Here is a 26,357-nt window from a genome sequence, read left to right as displayed (position 1 = left end):
ATGCGCGGCTTCATCTTTAGACCTAAATCGTCTGCTTTTCACAAGGCCGCCGAGGAGCGCGGCTTTCCCTGGGCCCTTCCAGTTCCTTCACGGTGCCCGAGGGTAAAGCAGGGTCCCTGGCGTTTTGAGAAACTGTGCTCATGATGTACTCAACTTTTCTGCAGCGCTAGAGCCCAGGATGATATTATTTATCCCGTTTTAAAGGTGAGCAAATGTCTTTATTTATTTGAAATGATTAAAACTATTTTTAGAAACAGCCCATTCCCAATTTGTGGTACTAGTGAACTAAGTTTTTTTTTGTTTTTTTTGTTTTTTTTTTTTTTTTAGTGAACTAAATTATATTCTAGACAATATATGGTTTTCAATATATGATTTTAGGTCTCGTAGATAATAATATTGAGAATCAGAACCTGTTTTTATCTATTCCTAAGGTACTATTTCTTCTGCTACACAAATATACTGTCTTCATCACTTTTTTAAAATTATTTTATTTTATTTTTAAAAGATTTTATTGATTTGAGAGAGAGAGCATGCACATGCATGAGCAGGGGAGGGGCAGGGGGAGCGGGAGAAGCAGGCTCCCCGCCGAGCAGGGGGTCTAACAAGGGGCTGGATCCTAGGACCCTGAGACTGCAGCTGACTGAGCCCCCAGGTGTCCTTCTTCAGCATTTTTAAATAAAACAGTAGATTCTTCCAAAGATTCCATGATTATGACCTGATTGCATTTTAAGAATATCATATCCTGGGGACACCCGGGTGGCTCAGCAGTTGAGCGTCTGCCTTGGGCCCAGGGCGTGACCCCGGGGTCCCGGGATCGAGTCCCACGTCAGGCTCCCTGCATGGAGCCTGCTTCTCCCTCTGCCTGGGTCTCTGCCTCTCTGTCTCTCATGAATAAATAAATAAAATCTTTAAAAAAGAAAAAAGTTCTTCCCTGCTGTAGCTGGCCTATATCAATACTTCATTCTTTTTAATGGCTAATCTTACATCGTGTATTTATACCATATTTTGCTGGATCGTTCACCCACTGACGGGATTTGGCTGTTGTATATAAGGCTACGCGAAGCATTTCGTGTCCCAGGTACTTGAGTACCTGCTTTCAATCCTTTTGGCCCAGCTGCAGCGTCCTGGGGTTATTGTATGTTTAACTTTTGAGGACATGTTTTCTCAGTGGTTGCACCATTGTCACCAGCAGTGGACAAGGGTCACAGTTTCTCTACGCTCACCAACCCTTGTTATTAGTTTTTTGTTGTTGTTGTTGTTTTTTGTTTTTTTTTTTTAATTATTGCATTGGTGATTCGAGTGGGTGTGAGGAGTGGGTGTCTCACAATGTCTTTAGTTTGCGTTTCCTGGTGATTGATGATGCTGAGCATCTCTTTGGGTGCTTGTTGGCTATTTGTAGATCTTTGAAGAAATGTCCATTGAGGTCATTTGACCTTTTTTTTTTTTTTTTTTTTTTAAGAGAAGGAGGCAGAGAGAGAGGGAGAATCTGAAGCAGGCTCCATGCCCAGCACGGGGACCGGTTGGGGGGATTGATCCCGCAACCCTGAGATGACGAGCTGAGCCACCATCCAGAGTGGGACCCCAACGGCCTGAGCCCCCCGGGTGCCCCATCGACTCTTATTTATTTGGGTGGTTTGTCTTTTTGTTGCTGAGCCCTTCCGTGGTGCTGTTGAAGGCCCGCTGTCAGCTCCGTCATCGTCTCTCCAGTGAGTTGGTCTGCCCGAGCGTAGTGAGGGAGGGTCGACTAGAACGCTCCCGGGGTTCTTGGCGTACAACCAGCTGTTGGGGGCACGTTCTTATTTCACAACTATGGACTCCATTTAAAATCCTTTGTTTCAAGGGATCCTTGGGTGGCGCAGCGGTTTGGCGCCTGCCTTTGGCCCAGGTCACGGTCCTGGAGTCCCGGGATTGAGTCCCACGTCGGGCTCCCGGCATGGAGCCTGCTTCTCCCTCTGCCGCTGTCTCTGCCTCTCTCTCTCTCTCTCTATGTCTATCATGAATAAATAAATAAATCTTTAAAAAAAATAAAATAAAAAAAATAAAATCCTTTGTTTCCACTTATTTTCTTTGGCGGGACTCTGCCGAAGAGCGGTCGTCGGGGATGCCTCGGGCCTAGGTGTTTAAGTGTCGGGGTTGTGAGCTTGGACTTGTGAGCTCCAGCCCCGTGTGGGGCTCACCCCTGGGCGCAGAGTCGCTTAGGATTGTCTGTCTCTCTCTCTGCCCCTCCCCACCTTCTCTCCCTCAAAAAAAAAAAAAGGTTGTTGTCTAGACTTTCATTTCAATTTCAATTTTTTGTTTTTCACGAGCACCTTGGAGTTTTCGCTTAGGTTCCCAAAGTGGTTATTTTTTTTTTCTTCTTTTCACTTTACATTTCACTGGAATGTGACTAGAATATGTGTTCTTGTTGATCAGTTCGGAGACTTTGCCCAAGTATACAATGTTTTATTCATATATACATATTTTTAAATCTTTTTTTTTCCATTTTTTTTTTTCATTTTCCTATTCATTGTGTCCCATTGTGCTGGCTTTCTTATTTGAGGACTCCTCTGTTGGATTATTGTTTTGCATTCTACATTTGAGACTTCCTCTCTGACCCTTTGTGTCCTCGTTTATGTATTTGGGGAAGGGGAGGGGCGGAGGGAGAAGGAGAGAGACTCTTAAGCAGGGTCCATGCGGTCTGGGCTTGACCTCATGACCCTGAGATCCTGACCTGAGCCGAAATCAAGGCTGATGCTTAAGGGACTGAGCCACCCAGGTGCCCCTTCTCTTTCCTTTTTTCTTTTCTTTTTTGTGTTTTTTTTCTTCCCCCAAGAAGAAACCATCCCCTTTATTTATTTATTTTTTAACCTCAAAATGCTTCCTATTTTTCTTTTTCTTTTTTTTTTTTTTCATAGCATGACAATCGTGTTTGCATTTTTTCTGGCTTACTTTTCCTTTCTGAAATTACTTTTTCATTTATTTCTAAATTTCCTGAGTTCCGTCTCCTAATCTCTTGGGCCTTTCTAATTCTTGTTGATGTTGTCTTTTCATAGCTTCGGTTATTTTCTTGAGTTCTCTTGGCTCATTTTGAAAAATTAGGCTAGAGTTTTCATCTAATGTGTTGGCAAGGCTTTTTGGCATACTTCGCTTCTACGGGTGCTAATTCTTTCCTTGTCTTCTTTTTATTTTCTTATAACTTTACATGAGACTCCAACACAACTCCTCTCCCATTTTGAATTTTTGTCTGAGGTTAGGCTTGCTGAAATTTTGAACAAAAGCGGTGACTTACAGTATCTCTTCTAGCTTCACAGCCTTGACACTTTTTATTCTGTGGTTTTCCTGAAGAGACAAAGAATAGCTTCATCCTTTCAGGTTTATCCTGGCTCTGTCCTCTCCCCTAAATTTTTCCGGACTTCTTTATTTAGTCACCGTTATTCCCGTCTATCTCAATTCGTTTCTAGTCTCGGGATTTATCTTTCACGAGAGACGTCAGTGTGTCGCTTTTAGGGATTCCATTTGCACCGTCATTGGGAATCTTCATTTCTAGTAACGGCAAGATGATAGAAAAATTCCTACGAATCAGTCCCCAGATGTATATTGGGACTTTACCCTGTGCTCGGCATGTGTTAGGAACTGCAGGAGGAGGGAGAGGGACCGGGAGGTGTAAGAAGTGGCCTGCATCCTGGTTTGCTTTCCGGACAGCGGACGCGTCCAGGTAGCATTGAGAGCCCTACTGGGACAAGGGGGGCACCGTGTTAGCATCCCGCAAACAAAGCCTGGAGAGGAACGTAGTACCACTAACATGAACGTCGTACTTTAGTGTTTGCAAATACTTGCCCCAGTGTTTGACCCTCCCAGATCCCTGTGTTTAGGAGAAACCACAAGATTTCTCTGATTCAGTTTTCTACACGTAGGATAAACGGTAGCTAGGTGTCATGTCCCGCGTGAGCCTCTTACGTGCTCTTTCATCGCATCCTAATTGTAAAGTAAGTGGTCATTATGACCTTTAGTTTGGGACGCTGAGCCCCAGGAGGGTTGATATTTAGCTTAAATCACTCTGAATTCTGTTGCTGGGAATGAAACCAAGGTTTGCTTTCCTCCAAATGCAGGGAGTGCTCCTGCCGGTTTTCCGTGGCGCTGGGAACCCTCCAAGCTCTTGCTCAGACTTGGGCCCCCTACCTGGCATCTGGGAACCTCTGCAATGGGTGTTTGCATTCAGGCCCAATGGTCCACCCACATGAATCTACTAGAAAGGTAGCTAAAAGGGAAAACCTGTTAGATAAGGCCCCGTTTCTCTATCAAGGTTAAGCCAAATGATGGAGAAGAGAGAAGCGTGAAGCTCTCTGGGACCCTGAGCCCAGTGCTGGCCACCGCTGTCTTCCCATCAGCTGTGGTTTGGTTAAATAAGTCAATAAAGTTCCTCCTTTGCTTCTTTAAGCTAGAATTGATTTTTCTTTTTTTGGATTTTGAAGAGCCCTGACCAATAGAGCTTTGTACATTTAAAATAACACAACCGACCTAATACGGCTTCTGTTTACTGAAGAAGCAAACATTTTGAATTAGACTTTACAGCGCTGGGTTGACAGTTTAAGATCGCTGGTTTTCAAAAACATGAAAAATAGCCTTTTTAAAAACTAGGTGAAAATGTCAAATGTCAACTAATAAAAATGTTCTTTTAATTTTAGAATGCCAGTAAAATTATTCTGTTAATAATTACAGAGGTTAAATTCTTTGGGTGCAAAGTAAAATAATGGACACATTTGGAATTAAAACAATGGTTGGCAGCATTTAAAATTTAGAAGTAAATGTCCAAATTAATTTTCTTACCGTTGATGTTTGTGAATAAAATATAGAGATTTCATACGTAAATACCATTTTCTGTCCATAAAGTAACGTGACTGCTTTTCATTGTTATTTTGGTCTTTGCTTCTAATTTTTAGTCACATTTGGTAAACGGAGGTAAGGCATTGGGTCCTTAGGTCATACAGAAAGTCATTAACATTAATTATTAGTCACATTCTGCACATTTTATAAGATGAAGAGTGAAGGATCAATGTTAAACACAGTGGCTACCATTTTGCCATAAGAAAATAAAAAAAGGTTTGTGATGGTTATGACTCTAGAACCTAAGGTGTAAAGCAAATATAGAATTAAAATAGAGTATTTCTCACTGAGAATGGTATTTTATCCATTTATAGCTTTAAAAGTTTAGATTACTAACCTGGATATGGTTCTTTGAAAGTTCTCTTTTGTTGAAAAAAAAAATGATTGATTAATTTAATGTCTTTTTCCCCACTTATACGTTCCACGAAATATTTCGGAAGATGTGTAGCATGTGTAAATAAAATTCAAACTTGAATGAAAAACATTAATATTAGCTGAAACTAAGAACAGCGAGGGTTTTTAGTCCTAATCGTAGCTGAGAATGAAATTCAAAGTATACTAGGAAGTCATTCTAATCATATTGACTTATTCTCAGAAAGGAAAAGTCAAATAAATGTTTTCTTCTTTCCTGAAAGATACTTCTAGAAAGACATTTAAAAATCAGTTGTGGCGTTTCATGGTCTCTCCTCGCGTCCCCAGGCAGCCCCGATATCTTCCCCTATTCTCTGTTCTGTGTAGGCCCTGACCACCTGTGGCCCAGGCTAGTGCAGTCCGCCCTTGATCGCCTTGCCTCGTAAACTCTGTTTATTCAAATGATCCTGTTCTCTGCTGCCAGGTTAATATCGATAAAACAAACAAAAAAAATAATATCGATAAAGCACACTTCCCTTGATCGACGCCCGATACCAGTATTTGTCAAAGTACTTTTTCCATCCTCTTTAATTGGGAGAGCTGGCTGCCCCATAAGCTAACCAAGAGTGATCCCTGCCTTTCTTGAACTTCTGGATCACTGCGACCTCATAGGCCCAGGCGGCTACCCGGGATCGCACCACGCGACGGTCACTTACGAATATGCCCGCTGCCCTCCAGCGTCAGCACAGTCCGCACGTAGCTGAGCCAGCGGGCCAGCGTCTGGCAAAGGCCGCCCTCGGTGCTTGCTTCATCAGAAACAGCCAATACGTTTTTACTGAAACTGCAAGGTTGTGCGTTCCCGGTTGGCAAATACTCCCTGTGTTGGCTGCTAGGATGTGGACAGAGGCTACAAAAATATCCCGTACCTTCCTACCTGCAGCTGACAGTATCCTACAAAATATTTCTTTTAAGAATCTTGTCTAATGAATAGTGGGTTTTGAATTCCAGAATCGTAGGATACGAAAGAATTTCAAAGCAGACTCCAACTGATTAAGTCACCTGCTACTTTTCTGATGTGAAGAGTCTCATGGTTTTGTCAAATTTGTGATAAAATGTAACTCTCTAGTAGTTTCCACTTCATGCAGAGCACGAACTCCGAGTCTCCTAACATTCCTATTTAGGGATCCCAGCCCCTATCTTGTCTCCTGCTTTGGCTGGTGCACAAACCTTGAGGTTTATTCCACTGTACCTTCAATTTTCCATTCCTTCCTCAGGCTCCTCTCTCGTGCCATCTATGTAGGTCCTTCAATGGATAAAAATTTAAAAAGGAAAACAACAATAACAACAACAAAAAAAACTGAATTAAGATTTGTTTTAGGGGATCCCTGGGTGGCTCACAGCAGTTTAGTGCAGCTTCGGCCCAGGGTGTGATGCTGGGGTCCCGGGATCGAGTTCCGCGTCGGGCTCCCTGCATGGAGCCTGCTTCTCCCTCTGCCTGTGTCTCTGCCTCTCTCTCTGTCTCTCATGAATACATAAATAAAATCTTAAAAAGAGAATTGTTTTAAAAAGACATTAAACACAGGCAAGGAAGATGCAGGCATAGAGCATGTGTTTCATCGTGAAGAATTGGGAGAGTGAATCGGCGGTGATGAATGCGAGGGGACTTGAGAGCTGAGAACGCGTGGCCAAAGCAAGGGCTGGGTCTCTGCCTCTACTAGACATGTGACCGTGTACCAAATGCTGTCGCGATCATTAACTTTGATAAAAAATAAATAAATAAATACTATGTTTTTGAGAGACAGAGGATTAGCAATTTAAAAAGGCATCGTTGAGGCTTCTGTGTAATTCTTTTCTCTTCCTACCGTAGACTTCTTTCCAGGTCTGTGTATTATTAGCACAACTACCATTTTAAATAGAAGTCTCGCAGTTTTAAGACATTTAGGCGGGTATGGCTTGGCATCACCAAGGATGTTTTCATTTTATTTATGTTCTATTCTTCTATTCTTTTCTCTCCTTATTCTATATCATTGCTAAGCCTAGAAGTTGAAATGAGTCCCATGATGAATTTTATTGGTGGGTGGAGAAAGGCAGGAAGACAAAACTGAACCTGTCTGGTCATGTTAAGGTCTAACTCCAACCTCTATCGCACGGAATGGTCATTTGAGATCTTTACATTTGTTTTTGAGGACAAGTTTTCATGTAGTACATCTGCAGATCGTCAGCCGTTCCCCCGGCTGTGCTTAGCAACGAGCCCATTGATGAAGTTCGGACGTCTCGTATGCACAGTCCTGTGCTCATCTTCAATCATGGCCTAGGTGTTGAGACCCGTCTCTCCTCGAGAGCGGCTAGAAAAGTTTTGTGGGGACTTTTCCCCCTGTGATAAAGTGAAACACTCTTTTAGCTGCATGTGCATGTGTCGAGGTAGATGTGGATAGCCATTCGTGACGGTGAGGAACAACTTATTTTTTTTAATAATAAATTTATTTTTTATTGGTGTTCAATTTGCCAACATACAGAATAACACCCAGTGCTCATCCCGTCAAGTGCCCCCACCGGTGCCCGTCACCCAGTCACCCCCACCCCCCGCCCTCCTCCCCTTCCACCACCACTAGTTCGTTTCCCAGAGTTAGGAGTCTCTCATGTCCTGTCTCCCTTTCTGATATTTCCCACCCATTTCTTCTCCCTTCCCTTCTATTCCCTTTCACTATTATTTATATTCCCCAAATGAATGAGGCCATATAATGTTTGTCCTTCTTTGATTGACTTATTTCACTCAGCATCATACCCTCCAGGTCCATCCACATTCGGTGAGGAACAACTTCAAGGCAAAAGCCAACATACTGAGGACGGGAAAGCGGAAGAGACCGAAGCACCGCCATCCCTCATGACAGCTATGTGTTGGATTTTCCAGCCCGGAAACCCTTTGCCCCCAGATTTTTTCCTGGGGGATGATGAGTCCCTAGGATGCAAGCCAGTTCAGTCAGCCCATGGCAACCCCAAAGCGTCCTAAGGAGGACGAGCTGAGTCCAAGTTTGGCTGCTCAGATGGCGCATCCATGTGCATAGGACATGGCACTTCGGCTTGCGAGGTGTGAGGTCAGCAGCCTTGCTTACCGGACTTGGGGTTTGGATTCCGCTCTTCTGACCGCTGCAGGCTACGTGTCTGTCCTCTGCCGCAAGCGGCTTGTGGGTCGAAGGTGCATGTTATGTCCTCTAGGAGCCTCTCGGCCTACTGCCCGACAACCAGACAGGACTTTAAAACACCATATTTCAGAGTATAGACAAAGAAGTCTTTTTTCTTTTTTTTAACTTGTATGCACCAAACATGGTTTTACCAAATGATGTGTTGGTATTTCTTGCTAGATGCTTAACAGATTTGAGAGTAAGAGTTGTTTCGGAACTTTCCCTGTACCCAGTGGTGTTTTAGACGGGATTTACCTTGTAATAATGAATCCGAGATGAGCCAGCCCGATCTAGTAGCAAGTTCACACGTCCGTTAGGGTCACACCAACTTATGGTAAAAATTTTGACTCGACCACTTGATTAACACATAGATTTGGGTGTGTCATTCGGCTACCTTAGCCCGGATGTGGCCATATTGAATTTCTACCTCCCTGAGAGTATTATTTGGCGAAATGAATGAGATGCTCCATGTAAAGCATTATTCATTGCTACGCACACGCTGGATGCCACATATATGGTCCATCAACTCGTCAGAGCTCCCTGAAAATCAGACGGAGGCAAGGAATTCTAGTTATTGTTAACCTGCTGTCTTTATTTATTCCATTCCTATAGACCGTATGACCTTTTTTTTAAAAGATTTATTTATTTATTTATTTATTTATTTATTTATTTATTTATTTATTTATTTATTTATGAGAGAGAGAGAGAGAGAGGCAGAGACACAGGAGGAGGGAGAAGCAGGCTTCATGCCCGGAGCCCGATGCGAGACTTGATCCCGGGACCCCAGGATTGCGACCTGGGCCAAAGGCAGGCGCCAAACCGCCGAGCCACCCAGGGATCCCCCGTATAACCCTTTAAATGTTTCTTGCTCCTTTACCATTAATCTTAAGAATTCATTTGGGAGAAAGAATTTTAAATTCATTTCTTTCAGGGTAAGGCAAAGTATCAGTAATCGGTACTACCCTAGGAATATAGAGTTCATGCTGGTCAAAACAAAAACCATGCCCAGATTGAACACGTAATTTGAAATATTAGAGCGCGTAGTTTGTGTTGGGTCTAGAAATAACTAATAAAGTCAGAACGATATGTTTTGGATTCTGAGATAGTGGGTATCGGCCTCTTACAGTGGTCAAAGGAAAACATTATAAGCATCCCAGGAGATTTGCGATAAAAAGTTTAGATAGATAAAAGACAGCAGGGGTAAAAGTAGCATTACCTGATTTTAAGAAATATTTAAATAACTTAAAAAAAAAAAAGATTTACTTACTATAGAGGGATTTACTTACTACAGAGTGAAAGGAGAGTCTTAAGGAGACTCTGTGCTGAGCATGAATCCCATGACCCTGAGATCACAACCTGAGCTGAAACCAAGACTCGGGCGCTCAGCAGACCGAGCCACCCAGGCGCCCCGATATTTAAATGACTCTTTAACCCTTACGATCAGTCAGGACCCATATTCTTTTCATGTTCTGTGATCTCAACTTTAGTTCTACTACAGTCCCCAAAAAACTATTTCCCACGTCATACACACGTACACGTAAAACTCAAACATGTCACTTGACAAATTCGTCTTCCTTTGGAAGCGTATCACAAGATGCGTTTGGTATTTGCGGAATAGTGTAAAAGTCCCTCGAACCTGTCATTTGAAGACCTACGGTTTGGGATCCCCGGGTGGCTCAGCGGTTTAGCATCTGCCTTCAGCCCAGGGCCTGATCCTGGAGACCCGGGATCGAGTCCCACGTCGGGCTCCCTGCATGGAGCCTGCTTCTCCCTCTGCCTGTGTCTCCCTCTCTCTCTCTCTCTCTCTCTCTCTGTGCGTCTGTCATGAATAAATAAATAAAATCTTAAAAAGAAAAAAAAAGAAGACCTAGGGTTAGAGAGTCCCCGTATCTCTTACCAGCCGTGCGCCCTTGGGAATGTTTATCACCTACGCTATGACTGGACCACTGTGTGCGCGTCCGTAAATTGAAGGAACCATTACCTGCGTCAGAGAATCGCCGTGGGAGCCGAGAGCAAGGCTGAAGGTTCCTTGGATGGGGAGACAAAGCACAGAGCAGGCACACGGTAGATGTTTGTGGAATCGCATATTGTCCTTAAATTGAGTGCTGGTCTCCCCCCACCCGGTTTTCCTGGCCTTGCAGAGTCAGAGCATTCGACTGGCAAAAATATGTCAGTCCCGTAGGAGCTCTTGTTCCGTAGTAAAGCTCACGGCGAGGCAGGGACTTGGTCTCACTGCTTTCCCCTCTTCCTTCATCCAGACCTTCTTTGATCCCTCTCCTCCCCCCCATTAAATGTCTCTTCGTGATTCTCAGCCTTGGCTGGCCTCCCCGTACGTCCCTGTAGCTTTCTTCCTGGAGGAATCGTATAAAATGAGTCACTAATTGGATGGTCAATATACTTCTAATACCAATATTATGGAAGCCAACGTATAATAGGATCAGAGAACAGACGGCGCGAGCCTCGTGGGGTAGCGTCGCTTCTGTGAGTGGATGAGTGCAGCATCGGGCGTTCAGCACCGCGCTCAAGCTAGGAAATTCAGATAGTTATAGCTTGTGTAGATTTTCCAAAGGAGAATACGTTTCTGCTCATGCAGAGTAGTGGAAAGCAATTCCCACGGCTCCTCTAGGGCTTGGAGCCTTGGAATCGTGCCTGGAAATAATGCATTGGAAGGGTTCGAGGAGACTGTGCCCGAAAATGAATTATTGCCACATTATTGGCAAATTCAGTGAGAAATTGGTTTCGCTCGAACTTTAAGGAGATTAGAGGATGGAATAGCTTAAACGGCCTCTATAGAATTTATTCATATATATATATTTTTTTACTCATTCAGATTTTATTCATTCCGATTGTCTTTCTTTTTCTTCCCCTTTTCTCATAGTATATCTTTAGATTTCAGCTAATTGTATGAATCTAACCAGTGTTGCAGTATGCACGGCTTATAGGTTAATATACATCAATTGATGATTATCCAAAATAATATTATAATTTAGAAACATATAAATAATAAGGTAATGATACAAGAAAATGCCAAAAATGTGTATTGCGTTATAATCATCCACCCCTTTTATTTATTTATTTATTTATTTATTTATTTATTTATTTATTTATTTATTTTTATTTTTTTTTTCATCCACCCCTTTTAGAATGACATTTTAGCAATCTCGCACCATATCCCTCCAGTATATTATACGAAGTGATTTAGGATTTATAGAATAGGACAAAAAGAAATTGGAAAGTCCCTACTTTCAGATTCACATTTATTTCTTGTCTAATTACTATTTATCTTAAGATTTAAAATATTGAATTATTTATTGGCTTGTGATGAATAATAAAATTGAATTAATAAAATTAAATGTCGATGATACGGTTAATTTATACACATACGGTTGTGTTTTTGAACCGTTTCTAGCCAAAATTTTGAATTAGCGGAATAGCAGTAACTTGGACTAACTAGATGGAGGAAACCAGGTGGCTGTGGAGGAGTGACTCCGTTGGCGTTAAACTAGTATGTTTCTAGTCACTGGGTAAGTGTGAGCCCGTGTGTGTGTGTGTGTGTCCCTGTGCAGATCTCCCTCGAGTGTTCAAATGAGGTCATCCCACAGGCCGAGGGGAGCCCCGCCGCCTCCTCTAACTCTCTGGGATTCAGCATGTTTTACCTAGTACAGGAGAAATAGAGGGCGGGGGGACATGGCCCTGTTCTGAGAGCCAGAGAGGCTTTCCGTCTCGCTGGGCACGTTCGGCCAGGACCTGCTCCTCCGTAGCCCGCGAGGGGCCCGCCGAAGCTGGGCAGCGGCCCTGCCTGGGTCGGGTGGGGTCCAGCCCGGGGCCCCGTGTCGCTAGCCTCCGAAGCCCCAGCGCTCGCCCCTCCCGGAGTGACAGGTGTCCCCTTACCTGCTTGGAGGACGCGCACCTGCGCTCCTCTGCTGACCAGGCGGCGCGGCCGCGGCCTGTGCGTCCGCCAGCGGTGCCCCCCGCGTTCCCTGAAGGGCTGCTTCCCTGCGGACATCCCCGCCCCTTCTGGTCTAAGCCCCACGACACCTGTCGCACAGAGGACTCGGTGCCCTTCCCCTCACCTGGCCAGCGGTCCCCGTCACACACGCTCGGCGGGATGACAACAGGATGAGGACAGGAGAGAAGAAGGAAGGAAGGAAGGATTGGGAAACATGAGAAAACTCTGAATTGGCTTCTCTTGAAAAGAAAGTTCTGATTTCACCTCCACCAAGACAGGATTTCTTGGCAAAGGCGGGTGTGCTGCTTATTTATCACAGAATAACGATTATCTGCTTGCGAGCCTGTTAAATAAGTGAAGCGAACAGTTCCCAGCACTTAAAATGTGTCTACACTTGGCCAATATTCTCATAGTTTAAAAAAGCTCTTAGTTTACCTGAGGCTCCTCGTCCCTGTTATGTCCACAGACCCCAGGAGGGGACGTCGTATGGGTGAGGGCTGCGGGGTGAGCTGGGGGAGGTCACACCCAGACCCCAGGAGGGGACGTCGTATGGGTGAGGGCTGCGGGGTGAGCTGGGGGAGGTCACACCCAGACCCCAGGAGGGGAGGTCGTGGAGGTGAGGGCCGCGGGGTCAGCTGGAGGAGGGCGTCTTGGTCAATTGTTGAAACAAGGTTTATCTTTGAGATTGGTCCATGTGTTAGAACCCACATCAAACAGCTGTTTCCTCTTCCCACCATCCCCCGTTCCTATAATCCATGTGAACGTTCACGACAGTCGACTATTTCAGAGATGTTTTTACGTGACCACCATGCAGACGTGTGCAGGTTCAGTGACTGCAGGGGCAGCTGCTCCTCGGCCCGGCGAGCCCGGCAGCCCTGCTCCCCATCCCCACCGCCAGCCGCCACTTTCCTGCGTGGGGCACAGGTGGGTCCCCGGGCTCCACCTCAGTCACACCCTTCCACGCGGATCCACCAGGACGAGCGAGCAGGGTGGGGCCGGGCCTTGGGAGCCAGTGCACTGAGGGCATCGTGGGGGGCCGCCGTGTGTCCCTGCCACTGCCCCGTCCTGTTGTCCTTCCCGTCCATGGGAAAGCAGGTGCATGGCCCCCTGGAACCTCCCTCCTGGGCTGGCGTCACCTCCCCGCCCTGCCCTATCGCTTGCGGCCGCTTATGCACGAACTCCTGAGTGTCCCCAGTTCCCGCATCCACCGCCTTCTCACCTTGTCCTGGACCCGCACCAGCCAGGCCGCCTCTGCCCCTTCACCCCCCGGAACGACCTCGCAGAAGCCCGGCATCTCCGTGCTGTCGCCTGGCAGCTTGCTCGCGCTCCCTGTGCGCACCTCCGCGTCACCGATCTCCTCTTGAGGACGTCCTCGGCCGGATGCCCAAACTGCACGCTTTTCTCTTTGACCCCAGTGGCTGTCCCTTAACTAGCTCAGAGTTGATGGTCTTACTCTGAGTGATTCCTAAAGTTGGGCGTGCCTTCGGGCTCCGTAGTCACTTCTCTGTTCACACCCGCTTCCTCGGGACCCCATGGTCTACACTCGCTACTTCACAAGTTGTATCTGTTCCGATGCTACCTGTTAGGAGCAGGTTCCTGTACCAGCGTCCACTCAGCCCCTCTCCTTAGAGGTCTGATGGAGATCCCAGAACTAGCATGGCGCCACAGGAAATCTTTGGGATTTCCCCAAGGGTCCTCTGCTCCATAAGTGTCATGGGGATTTACTCTGTGAAAGGGGCCGGCGTGGGCGGGTGGAGGGGAGGTATCCGTTGTCCTTGAGGTCGCTCTCTTACTCTCAAAATCCATCCATCAACTAGACTGGTCGGCTCTCCCTTTGAGATATAAGTCCGGTAACACTGCAGAGCCCAAGGATGGACACAGTGGGCGAGCGGGCCATCGCCGTTTGCCAGCCCACCGGTGAGACGGGGAGAAACGAGGCTAGGAGAAAGGGTGACCTTGGTCACGTCAGGAACATCAGGGGCAAGATTTTCTCCTTAGCATTGGACCTGACAGGAGGAGAGAACATTTGCACAGGCGCGAACAAGCAGTCGCAGGAAACCATAGGCGGGAGGCCCGTGCCGATGCCTCCCGGGTGTGGAAGTGCGGGTTTCCAGTCTCGGGGAGCTTCTGCTTCCTCTGGACCCGGGACGGGGCCCTGACTTGACCCCGTAAAGGCTCCACGAGACTCCGTGTGCTGAGCGCACAACGGCAGGTGGCTGGCTTCGAGCCAACATGTCCGTATTGATCGTGGGCACCAAGTATGGACAGAGTTGTACTCCTTGGGGCTGTCAGAGCCTCTGCTGTTCCCCTTACACCACCCGTTTCCCCTTTTCCACTTTTCACCACAGCCAGGTGTTTCATGTAGTCACTTTTTGTTTGTATTTTCTGAATTTTAATTCCAGCATGGCTAACACACCATGTCTGGTGGACGGTCCCGTGAGCAGTTCTAGGCACGTCCTCTTGACCCCCTTCGCCTCTCACCCATGCCCCCACCCACCGCCCCTACATTTTTATTTTTATTTTTATTTTTATTTTATTTATTTATTTATTTTTATTTATTTTTATTTTTATTTTTTTCAGGTGGGTGGTGTTTTGTATATGAGCATTGCTTGATTCGGGGGCTCTCTGGCTCAGCATATTTGTTGCGTCAGCGCCGTCTCTCAGATCCACTTACACTGCGATGTGGGGATGGAGTATTTCCAGTCAACCATTCCGCGTGGCACCCCGTGATGTCCACCTACCATGTTTTTTGCCTGGCTTCCTGCTGGTGATAGACGACAAGCTTGTTTCTTGCCCCCGCAAACAAGGTGGGGTTTCTCACACCAGCGCTTTGTGGGCCTGTGAGAATTCCTTCGGGACGAGTACTCGCCAGTGGGGTGTTCCGAGTTGTGGGCTCTCTGAACATCCAGTGTGTTAATAAGCATTATTTTTTTCAACTGAGTCGTGCTATTTCTACGCCATCACCAACGGTTCACGAAAAGCAGCTGAGTTTTCCTCAACTCTGTTTACGCATTAGAATCGCCCGAGGAGTTCTTAAAAAATATCAAAGGCGGGACCCCATATTCTGGTTTAAATGGACCGAGTGAATCTTTGACACTTGATAGTTCTTGGTTTCTCCCTGGTGATTTCAATGAGTATGTAAAGGTGAGAACCCTTGTTACAACCCCCCCGTCCTCACCAGTATTGGGCACTTCACAATTTTCTAACTTTTCCAGTCAAATTAAAGTAATATGGCTTAAATTTGTGTCTTGGTGATCACTATTAAGTTTGAGCATTTGTCCATACACTTATTGGCCTCTCGGGCCGCCTCTTCTGTGCATTGGCAGTTATCGTTTGTCCCTTTTCCTCCAGGGTTACCCACTTTTTCTTACTGTTCCTGGGGAAAATCTTTGTTACTTCTTTACTTCTCATATATATTATTTCTTTATCAAATATACAGAGATAAGCTCTTTTTTTCCCTCAAATTCATCTTTGTCTATTATCTTTTCCGCGGCAGCCTTTTTTGAAATGAAATCTTTCATTATGATGCAATCAAATTGTTATTTTTGCATATTTTTCAAAAAATCCTTTCCTTGCTCTAAGTGAAAATAATATCCTTATTATTTCCTGTGTTTTCCTTATATTACATAGCTTTTATTTCTTATTCATAAAGGTATTAATTAATTTGGATCCCAACGTTAAATGTAAAATAGGGGAAGACTTGTATTTTTCTGTCTTATTGCATATTTTCTATTTAGTATGCTTTGTTTTTAATTTTTTTCATTTCCTACTGTCAATTGATAAAAATTTTTTTTGACTAATTTAGTGTGTATATATTATAGTTAATTGTAATTGCTCCTAAGACACATTTCAGGGATGCCTGGGTGGCTCAGTGGTTGAGTGTCTGCCTTTGGTCCAGGCCGTGACCCCAGGGTCCTGGGATTGAGTCCCACGTCGGGCTCCCTGCATGGAGCCTGCTTCTCCCTCTGCCTGTGTCTCTGCCTCCCTCTGTATCTTTCATGAATAAAAAAAAAAAAAAAAAAAGACACATTCCCATTCTTATGTTCCCACATTAATTCTTAAGTTTCAACACATGTAATTTCTCACAGTAGGTCAGTACTAGACTACATGTCATGTCACATCACAGCTGTTTGCTCTGTGCTCCATTATGTGGCAAACGCTTATTGAGATTTTCAGTTCCCGATTGTTACAGCTGTACATGTGTGTGTCTGACTCTTTCTTTATGCTTATATATCCATGTATCTTTCTATACATCTATTTTTTCTTTTTTTCTTTTTTAGTCCTACATTAGCTATTATTGTTTTTACGATAAAATACCGTAGTAAAATTTATGGTAATGCTATAGAGCTTCTCTCTTTTACAAAAGAAACTGGATTTCTCTCTCCTATTTTAATCCTACCCAGATTACCTTCAGGATTTTTTTTTTTCAGTATAATAAAGTAAAAGTACTTTTTCAGTAGTAAAAATTCTGAGGCATTGTATGTCTTTGACATTTTATTTTTTTAAGTAACATCCACACCCACCATGAGGCTCGAACTCACAACCCTGAGATGGAGTCGCGTGCTTTATGGACCAAGCCAGCCAAGGGCCCCCAGCACTGTGCGTCTTTATTACTCTCTCACATTATACTGTGGTTACTCCATGTGACGTTCGTGGTTCAAAATTCTTTTCTTTTAGAGCACCTTGAGAATATTGCTTACGTGTTTTTTGCATACTGTGTTACTATTTTGAGTTTTATTATCGATTTGGTTCTTGTTGCCATATAGGCCATCCTTTTCTGCCTGGAAGTGTCATATATTTTCATTGTGCATTTAATATTCTTAAATTTAGCATAATGTGCCTGCATCTGAGACTTTCAATTTAACACTTTTCATAATTTATTTTAATTCGTGAACATTCTCTTCATAATTGTTTTTACGTCTGGCCCGACCTCTCTCTTCGTCTCTATGTCCGTGTCCAGATTTTGGCACTTTTATTTCGACCCTTTATCCTCTTAGTAATTCTTTGACGTATCTTTGTTTTGTAGCCACCTCGGAGAGTTTCCCCATTTGATCTTCAAATTCAGTAATTCATCTCCGGGTCATACCATTCTGTCATTCAGTCGCATTTACTGTGGGTTTTTTAAAGTCTTAGCCCTCTACTGCGGCCCCATTACCCACTGATCTGTCATAGCTGCTAACTTGGAAAGTGGGTCCGTAACCCCTGGTGCACGGCTGTGGCCAGTGCTCCAGCCCAGGGCACCCAGCCACCTGGGCCATCAGACATGGGGCTCCTGGCTGAACAGACGGGGACAAACTCGTCGGAAGAGGGGCCAATAACACAGGAAATGAGGGTTTGGAGAGGAGAAAGGGAGAAATCGACTTCAGAAGGCAGCAGCGGGGAGCCTCAACTGGTGTCCCCCCCAACGGTGGACACCTGCTGTTTTACAGGGGGTGGTTGGCAGGTGAGCACGGGCAAGGAGCACGTGCAAGGAGCACGGGCGTCCGTGTCGCTCAGCCCTTCGTGAGGCAGGACAGGCCGTGGGGTGTTGTGCCCTGGGCCCCCCATTGCTATCGAGGCTTTTCTGGTTTGTTGGTTGGAATGTTCCGGTCTCGGCAAAGTATCTCCCTCAGGGCCTTCAGAAAGTGCGCCAAGAAAGCAGCGCAGTGTGTCTTAAGAGTCCCAGCTGAGTGGCCTTGGTGACTCTTGGTTCTAAGTGTTGGGACCTGTAGTTGAGTAAGAAGCACAAGGACGAGACTGATGTTTTCCTTCCGGTTCCCCGAGCACTGATTTCTTACTCTTTTCTCATTTACAGATATTTCTTCCCCTGTCCTCATCCAAATACTATCTTCATTCCCTTCTATTCTTAGACTTTTGTTGGTTTGACAAATTTAACCCAAAGAATATTGCCTGTTCTGTATTGGAGTAAATTTTTTCTTTATTTTTGGCATTGGTACAGTTACTGTGTTTACTTGAGTTCGGCGGAACTTTTGTCTGAAAATATGCGTGACTTTATCAAATTGTTCATTAATTTATATTGTTTCAACCCATAACGTTGTTTCAATAGACGTTTTCCTGTCCAACAAAAGAAATATTTCCTATGTCGGAAAATCATCACGGCCTTTATCATTATTGGCTTGTTTATAATGTTTTCTTTGATGAAAAGGTGCATGGCCTTCATTTGTACGATTTATTGTAATTGTGTACAGTATGTGTAGCAAGATAACAGTATGGTTTTGTTCATCGATTACTGAGCAACTTTAGAGAGTTTCCTGATTCTGAAAATATCTTTAAGGTTTTTTATATTGTTGTACAGTTGAACAAGATTTTGGGAGCTAAGACGAGTTTGTATTAGAATAGGATATAAATTGTCTTAGAAGACCGAGCTTGTTAATTTGCTTTGTAAGTCAGCAGATACTATACGTATCTGCTGCTAGATAACTAACTAACTAGATGCTACGTATGGATGCAAGGATAAAATTCTTAAAACTCAGATTCATTTACTTTTCTAGGACATTCTTGCCATTCATTTTATGCTGACATGAGAGCATTCATTAGTGCAAGAGAATGAGAGCTCTAGCTCCATCTGAGTAGATATATTGAAAGGGAAAATTTTCAAATTAGTTCAATTAGTTCAGGGAACTAGGTTGAGGTTAGTTGCCAGAAATCTCTCTAATCTGATCAAATGGGGCGTCAAATAAAAAGCAAATCTGGGCTTATGTAAGGAGAGCTTGTTTGAAAAGATTACTGCAATCAGGGGAGGGAGGGAGGTTGTAATGGGGAGAGTTTGGCAACCTTGCATCTGGAGGCATCTCAAAGGTGAGGCCAAAAAGGGCTTTTCTTTTATGGGGAAGAGTAAACAAAGATGAGTGGGGGGTTGTGATTAGGGGCGGTGACCAGAGAAGCTTTACCCTGGGGTCAGCCGAGTTTTAGGAAAGATTATGAAGGAAAGGCTGCATCTGGTAAACTCAGGGCAGGTCAAAGTTAAGGATCCTGGAGGAAAGAGACGGGTTTTGCTAAAGATACGAGGCCCTAATCGAGTAGCGGAGATTTTGTCCAGACGGGTCGGAGCGGTGCCACAAACAGTTCAGCTAATCCTTCATGAAGCAAAGAATGGGAATTTGGAGGGTGTTTGCCTGGCCTTGTCATGAGTAAACGTGGGGAGAGCCCTGGATCTTATCTACATCAACTGGGGAAGGGTGGGTCTCTGCCCTGAGCCCTTTTCCAAAACACTGAGGGGTGGGGGATTTCCTTGACCTTTGTTGTTTTCTGAGATCACGGGCCTGAGCAAAGGTCAACCCGGTCAGGATGGTGGTGAAGATAAAGCGGCCTCTGGAGGGCGGCTTGGCCTGGCGAGGCTGGAGGACACCCACGGGGAGGGCGGGATCTGAGAGTAGGCCCTGAGTGGTTGTGGTGCCCGTGCCGGTGACGGGCTTGGGGCTATTTTTAGCTGTGGCCCAGCAGCACTGGGGGCGGGATCCAGCCCGGGCTCCCCCGTAAGGAAAGCTGGTTTCCCAGGGTAAATATTCAGAAGCTGTGTTTTCAAGGACCAGATTTCCTGTCCACCAGCTCTGTCCCGGAGCCCCCTGGCACGCGAGACACTCCCCATACCAAGGGAGAACATTCCAGGCTTCTTGTGAGGACGGCTTGAAAAGCCAGCAAAAGAAATGGTGTCTGGCTCTGACTTTTTTTTTTTTTTTTTTTGCTCTTTCTTACAACACTTCCTTCAAACCAAACCCTATAGTATGATGAAAACAGGGAGTCTGGGCACATTTATAATTACTGTTTGTGAGAAGGTAAAGACAGAGACTGTGCTCACTGTAAAAACACCCACCCCAAAACCGCTGACGTCAAAGCAAAAGACTAAAATGAAAAAAAAAAAAAAAAAAAGAGAGATAGAGAGATCCTTTCAGGTGGTTAAAAGAAGAACTCTTATGGGGTAGATGTTAAGATGAAGCAGGCTGGCGAGCCGGGCCCTCCCTGCAGCCAGGGAAGGGAGCTCTGCGGAGCCGTGGGAAGGGGGGACGTGTGGGCCCGAGGGGGGCGGCCGGACAGGGGCTCTGCAGCAACCCAGAAGAAAGCATTGTTTCTGGCAGGTCACCAACCCCGGGAGGGCCAGGGGTCCCACCAGGCGGACGACCTCACTAATGCTGATCAGGAAATTCCAGGCGGATCGCCTTAAAATTCCACTCCTGGGAGAGGCCAAAATTGCAAATTAGTTGAGGTATTAAGTCTTGGTTGGGCTTTAGCAGAAGTGACTCCATTTGGAGCCTGTTTCTTTTCAACAAAGTGAAACCCTAATAAGAGGTAAACAGTTTCAACCAGAACTAAAAATTTTTACATTGTTGCTTTGTTTTCAGAGATCAGCTGACTCTTCAGTGTCCATCTTGCAAATTCTAGGGAGATCAGCTGATTCTTCAGTGTCCATCTTGCAAATTCTAGTCTTTTAGTTAGTTTTCTTTTTTTTTTTTTAAGATTTTATTTATTTATTTATGAGAGACACACAGAGAGAGGCACTTGCAAGTTCTAGTCCTAAGGCCATGAAGCCTGGAGTGTCAGCCTCTGAGAGCATTGGTTGAGCAGTCAAGCCGCTTTATTCTCGTCTTTCAAAGGCCCTCGGATGGGTTGGCCAAGGATAATGTCACCTCAGCACCTGGCCCCGCTCACGGTCCCGGGCGGTTGGGGCAGCAGCACGAGGGCGCGCGGCCCGGTGGCCACAGCGGCGGCTCTGCAAGGACGCAGTCTTACGTGTAGAACCAAAATAAGAAGGAGAAAGAAAGTCTTGTCGTGACTTTAAAAAAAAAAATGGAGAAAAATTGAGCAGGACTTCCGCATTCACTTCAAAGTCTGATCTTCCAAGGGGAGCTGACCCCGGGACGCGGTCCGTCTCCACGCAGGACGGCAGGTGTGTCGTTCCCACGTCTGCTTCACGATGCGGAGCTTTGGGGGTCTGAAAAGATGCTTCTGCTGGCGCCGTCTCCTCAGATGATGACCCCGCCCCGCAGAGAGCAGCCGAGCTCCCCTGAGGGACAGAAGGTGATGAAGAAACCCGGGGAGAGAGAGACTTGATCGATCCCTGAAGGAGGGTGTAGGGGACCCTCTCAGGCTCTAACTCTCCAAGCCGAGCTCGACGCCTGCCGGGGGTGCGGGGCGCGGGCCCTGACCGTGTGGGGGCCACGGGGCTGTCCTTTGACCTTGGAAGCGCCCGGGGAGGCCCTGATTGCAGAGGCTGGGTGCTGACGCCACCCCCGCCCCACGTGCAGAAGGTCTCTGCAGCGGGGCCAACCTGTAACGAGGCCGTCATTGCCGATGCTCCCTGCACGGCAGTCAGAGGGCCCGGCGCCGGCAGGTGCCTGTCGCATTTGCTCGTCCCCTTACAGCACAAAGTACTATCAGGACCCCAGCGGTTGGAACTTGGTAGCTTCCGTGCCCAGAAGGCGTAGGTTGGATGTGCCCATCTCTTTGACGATTGTAGCCCTTCTTTTGACTTCACTCCCGGCATCAGAGGAAACTCAGATTTCATTCTGCTCTGTGGACCCGTATGCGGGACCTTATACATTAGGGTTTTCTTGCACGTAGACCGCCGTGAAGGGCTGGCCGCGTTGCAGGGTGCCCGGACGTGCCCTTGGCCTTCCCGGCTCCTGGCCGAAGTCTCCCCGAGAAGCGCAGGAGGGCCAGTGCCGCTCTGAGGCCCGCAGCGCCTGGCAGGGAGCCCTGTGCCCAGCCGAGCTCCGCGTACCTGTTCTGCCCAAACCTCCTTTCCTGTCTCACCTTCGACCTTTGCTCACCTGGGAGACGCCTGCCCACGGCCTCCCTGAGATCATCACCTTGAACGACTCGGTCATCTGTGCTTCACCCTCTAGCTCTCAGTGCATCTGCCTCTTTGACGGACTGCTCCCTACCTGCCGAGCCCGCGCCCGTTATCCCCATCTCTCCAAGACGTAAGCACCTTGAAGGCAGCGACCGAGTCCTATTTATTTCCCCTTTTCCTTCGCTTCTCTGACGCTTGTCACCAAAGTGCTCTCATCGTGTATCTATTGGAAGAACAAAGGATGTTTAATGAGAGTATGAGACATGGGTCAGTCTCATAAAATAAGGAAAAAATAATGATAAGCATCTATATCCCGCGTCAAGAAACTTCAGAGAACATTCATGTTGCTATTTCTTAGTAAATTATTAATATATAAATATTAATATATTAAAGTGCTCTTTAGCACATCGTGTGGTCCCTCCTCCTAGTGATGTGGATCTCAGTTAGTGTACCGGTCAGTTTTCCTGCCTACCCTTAGGTAGTATTGACACACAGACGCCGAGTCTTTGCAGATTATGGCCACAAAATACAATGAAGAAGAATATTGTAAGGTGCCTTAAAATTTGGAGATTTATTTATTTATTTATTATTATTTTTTTAATTTGGAGATTTAAACAGAGAACCTTTACAATAGATACTAATTAGATCAAGAAGAGCCAAAAATGAGCTGAGTGCTCTGAGTAGGATTTTGGAAGCTACACGAACTATTGGAAGCAATGAAGTTCCAGGACTCAGCCACTCTAGAGGACTCAGCAACTCTGAGCAGCTACTGGGGCACTAAAATTGCCTGATGTTCCCTTATGGTTACCTTCTTCTTCTTTTTTTAAAAATATTTTATTTATCTATTCATGAGAGTCACAGAGAGAGAGACAGAGACGCAGGCAGAGGGAGAAGCAGGCTTCATGCAGGGAGCCCGATATGGGACTCGATCCCGGGACCCCGGGGTCATGACCTGAGCCAAAGGCAGACGCTCCACCGCTGAGCCCCCCAGGCATCCCTCAAGATTACCTCCTTGAATTACGTGTTTTTAATAAGTCCACAAAGTGAGAATTAAAAAAACACATTTACAGGAGAAGCAACTGTGGTTGTTTGTTGTTTTTTGACTTTACCTGATTTCCCTTCCTAGAACTAAGCCGCGTGATTAGACTCCATCGTGAGATCAGAAATAATCTAAAATAATGAACAACAGGATCTTACCGATTTAGGATTCATTTAATATGAATTATGTTTTAATCAATTTCCAAGTTCTTTAAAATTTTAACCTTAAAAGAATTCCCAGGAAAATTCAATTTTAAATATACTCATAAGGGTAAAATGAAATTCAGAAGTAGCCGTTTTATGGGCCTCGGTATTACACCACATATAGTTTCTTTAGTCATAACAATGTTATTTATTTATTTAAGAAGAGCCTGGGCAGCGGGTTGCAAAGCAGGAAACTGCCGTTCGTTAAGAAGCCGCTCTCGACTTCCCCTGAACCAGTGGTGTGTGAATATCCGTGGATTTACCTCGGTGGCCGGCCTTCAAACCTGGGTCTATACTGTATTCACTTAAAGAGATGATCGTTGGCCCCAGACTTTTTTAAAAAAGACTTCGGCCTGGGACGCCCGGGTGGCTCCGCAGTTGAGCGTCTGTCTTTGGCTCAGGTCGTGACCCCGGGGCCCTGGGGTCCAGGTCCCGCACCTGCTCCCCCTGCTTGCGCTCGCTCCCTGTCAAGTAAATACATAACATCTCAAAGGGAAAAAAAAGGAGTAGAATTGTCTGCACAGACCTGCAGGGCTCTGTGTAATATGGGAGGGCTTCTGAAGTTTGGCCGAGCGGTGATAGGGACGGAATCTGTGTGAGCGCTGAGAGCGCACCACGCAGCACTGTCAACCCCGGAGCACTCAGGCATGTCAAACCAGGAGAGCACGGACAGACACACGCGGGGACACACGCTTCAGGGGTCAGCCTTGAAGAGTAAAGTTAAATGAGGAATCTCACACGGAACTGATGGCCCCACAAATTGTTTCAGCCTTTGGTATACTCTTAAAAAAAAAAAAAAAGAAAACCCAAGTAGTCATACTTTAGACCTCATATAATTTTTACTCTGGAATGCAATTTTATGGAAAAAAAAATCAGTAAAAGACATTTATGTGGATTATTCTCTCTGTATATTACGTAGCTAGGATTTAGAGATAAATTTTTTTTTAGAGATAATTTTTTTTACCGATAAGGAAATTATGCATCCATGTATAAGAGGCCACCGAAACAATGTTTATCAAAAGTTTGTTTGAAAAGAAAGATTTATGTAATACCGTAAATTGAAATAAAGTTTATTCAGAACTTAGATTTCTTAAACTTCACACGTAGTAAGTTGGTACCAATATAGATCTTACTACCTCAGCTCTAAAGTACATTAAAACATACGTTATTAATACATTAAATGGTATATCGATGCTAATTTAGCCTTAGCGCTACAGTCTGAGCTGGGGATAGCGAGCAAAACCAGCATCTGCTTATTTTCTAGGCGGGGGGGGGGGGGGGGGGGGGGGAGGGGGGGCGTTAAGATCTGTTTTGCAAAGAAAGAGTAAAATGTCAAAGGATCAAATACATATGCTAAAAACAATTGTTTGGAAGGTGGAATTTTGGTGTTTATTTATATGATAAGAACGGCTTATCTGATATCTCCTGAAATTTGTATCTACGTGTATTGTGAGCAGGTGAAAATGCTCCTGCTGTTTTATTTTGTTTTATTTTATTTTTTATTTTTATTTTTATTATTTTTATTATTTTTATTTTTATTTTTTTGCTCCTGCTGTTTTAGAGCCATAGGATTGTAGCCACATTTCATACCCTCCCTATCTGGCCTCCTGGCCTTTATATGATCATGTCAGGGTTGTTTTATTTATTTATTTTCTTTCTGTCTATATGCCCCGGAAGAGTTTATATTATATTCTTTATTTAAAATACACCCAATTTAAAAAAATAAATTAAAAAAAATAAAATACACCCAATTTTATGAAATTTAAGATTTCAGGGTGTTAAACTCCATCCTTATATTTCACAACCTGCTACTGTTGGAAGTGTCCACCTGAGAACTCCTGCATTTGAGCTGCTGATTAATAGATTTCATGGTAATTTTATTTTTCCAGGTAAATTGTACATCATGTTCAGATGCGTTTTGTTTCTTTTCTTTTTTTTAATTATTTTTTTATTTCTTTATTTTTTTGGTTTTGCTTCTTTTCTGCTAGTTTTTTTTTATCTTCGCTTCTTCCTCCAGGATACAACCAATCAATAACCATCTCTCTTAGGTTCTAGGTGAAAAGCAGCTTTTGGGAGAAGACAGCGTATATTTCGTCCGAATTGTACTCCCTTGTTTACCTTGCAGAGTGACTGGCCCTCATGATTGATAAGGGGTTTCTGAATGAATAAGTTAATTATTTGTAATAAATAAAGTCATTTCAATCATTGCTTCCAGAATAGTATTTTCTGTATCACAGAAAAGAAGCCATATTATATCATTAGTATAAATGACATGATCGCTTTGGTGTTTTAATTTTTTTTTATATTTAAAAGCCCCTTTTATTATATTATATTTTATTTTATTTTTTATTTTTTTTGTAAATTTATTTTTTGTGGTGTTCAATTTGCCAACATCTAGAATAACACCCAGTGCCCATCCCATCAAGTGCCCCCCTCAGTTCCCGTCACACCGTCACCACCACTCTGCTGTTTTGGGATTTTTTTTGCTTATTTAATTAATTATTTATTTATTTTTTCACTCTGGTGTTTTAATTTTTAAAATATATTCTCTACCTGCCATTATTAATGGCATATCGTGAGCAGGTGAGTAAAGTATGAGGTCAGTAAGAGCCTGATATTACTGTGTCCTTATGTAAGTGCACAAAACAATACCTAGTAATAATATTTCATAATTCTGTTAACCGGTTTCATTGGGAGTAGAAATGCCGGAACAGAGATCCCAGTAATTTCACTGTAAAAATGACTTTATGATAAAGATCGATCTCTCTGCTGGGTCTTATTGCTGTAGATTTATGGAGAGTGTTACGGTCTGACGGTTGATAGAGCCCCGAAGTTCACACGTTGAAATCCCCCAAAGTGGCGTTTTGAGCTGGGCCTTTGTAAGGTAATGAGGTTTAGATGAGGTCATCCGGGGGAGGCCGTGTCTTTATAAAAAGAGGAAAAATAAGAGCCTCCTCTCTCTGCCATGTGAGGACACGGC

General features: G+C 44.8%; 1 protein-coding gene across 12 annotated transcripts in view; it reads left to right on the top strand.

Annotated features, from left to right (window-relative positions):
- GULP1 (GULP PTB domain containing engulfment adaptor 1) overlaps nt 1-26,357 on the top strand; it is a 215,751-nt gene that overhangs the window by 99,247 nt on the left and 90,147 nt on the right. The gene's annotated exons all lie outside the window — the stretch shown is intronic.

Source organism: Canis lupus, chromosome 34, assembly GCF_048164855.1.
Source record: "Canis lupus baileyi chromosome 34, mCanLup2.hap1, whole genome shotgun sequence".
In the NCBI taxonomy this organism is placed as follows: Eukaryota; Metazoa; Chordata; class Mammalia; order Carnivora; family Canidae; genus Canis; species Canis lupus.
This window is presented reverse-complemented; position numbering and strand designations above follow the sequence as displayed.